At 42.3% G+C, this 1,413-nt stretch overlaps 1 pseudogene; it reads left to right on the forward strand.

The window, feature by feature from the left end:
• Window positions 1-481: 481 nt before the first annotated feature.
• On the forward strand, window positions 482-1,047 carry LOC101680796 (annotated as a pseudogene).
• Window positions 1,048-1,413: the final 366 nt, after the last annotated feature.

A 1,413-nucleotide genomic window follows, 5' to 3' on the forward strand; every position in this document is an offset into this window, starting at 1 on the left:
TGCAAGGTCTTCACATGTCTGTCTCTTCTGGTAGATGGTATATGAGCTTATTATTTTTATTTGTTTGTTTGGTCTTTATGGACCTACCACAAAATACGTCACTCAAATTGTGCGTTTCTGGTTAGTGAAGTAACTCTAATGAATTCTTTCTAGAGAATTTCTTAGACTGGTTAGAAGATATACAGCCTGGGTTAGAATGAGAAAGGTAAAATTGGTGTTTAACTATGTACTGAGACATTTTCTTTTTATAATATATGGTTGGTTTCTTTTTCCTGTAAAACATAATTACTAGGGATGGATCAATTCTCTGTACTCCTCTATGCACCCTGGCTAAATACTCATACTTATCTCTGTAAGTCAGGTGAAGTAATTGAGTCTTAGACATTAGATCTATCCTCTACAACACACCCACTAACACTCTACTGGCTCTTAGGAAAAAAGCAAACTTAAAGTATTTAATGCAGCCTATTTGCAGAAGAGGTCCAAGAAAAGCTGCCCTTGCTGTCACGGTCGAGAGAGGAGGAGGAGCAGCTGCCGCTGGTGCTAAGGTCCAAGGAGGGACACACTGGAGTGGGGCTGCTGGGACTGAGTGAGGTACAGATTGTCACCCACAGATGCTTCAACTGCTTGGGGCCCACATGGACCCTCTGCTTGAATGTGTAACGAACCAAGGAGGCTCAAACCCAGTAGCTATTCCACATGCAGTAGAATATATTCAAAGAGAAGACAGGTAGATGTCTCAGCATAACAGATTTGTCCTGGACTATAAAGACAGTGAATCCGATGTACTGTTTGTGGGGGAACTCCATGGTACAGTTGATGCACCAATATGAAGTATGGCAAGAGCTTTTATCCCCACTTCATATAAGAAATTTTAGAATTGGAGGAGATGCAACAAGACTAGTTTCATGCAGACTGAAGGATGGAGAACTGGGGAATATTAAACCCAAGGTCATTATTGTCTGGGAAGGAACAAACAAGCATGAAAACATGGCAGAAGTAGCAGATGGAATTGAAGCTATCATACAACTTATCAACTCAAAGTAGCTGCAGCCAGACTCTTTATACTGGCTTTGTTTCCTTGAGGTGAGAAACCCAACCATCAGAGGTGAAAGAATGTCAAGGTGAACCAGCTCCTTACATTTTCTCTGCTGAAACTTGCCTGTGTTCAGCACTGGACGCTGATAGGGTTTTGGGCACTGAGAGTGTGCCTTCTCCACCTACCACACATTTGATTTTCTGCATCTCACAGGGGGGCAGTTAGACAATGTTCTGCAAACTCCTGTGTGAACTCATTATGCAGTTGTTGGAGGAAACACCTGCCAAGAAACAAAACACCATTGCCTGACTGGCTCCCCTCAGTGTTTAAGAGCACCCAAGTATCCTCAGATTGGTTATATCACTGATACTACA

The sequence above is a fragment of the Mustela putorius genome, unplaced genomic scaffold (genome assembly GCF_011764305.1).
Source record: "Mustela putorius furo isolate JIRA1106 unplaced genomic scaffold, ASM1176430v1.1 tig00537350_pilon_pilon_pilon, whole genome shotgun sequence".
Classification (NCBI taxonomy): Eukaryota; Metazoa; Chordata; class Mammalia; order Carnivora; family Mustelidae; genus Mustela; species Mustela putorius.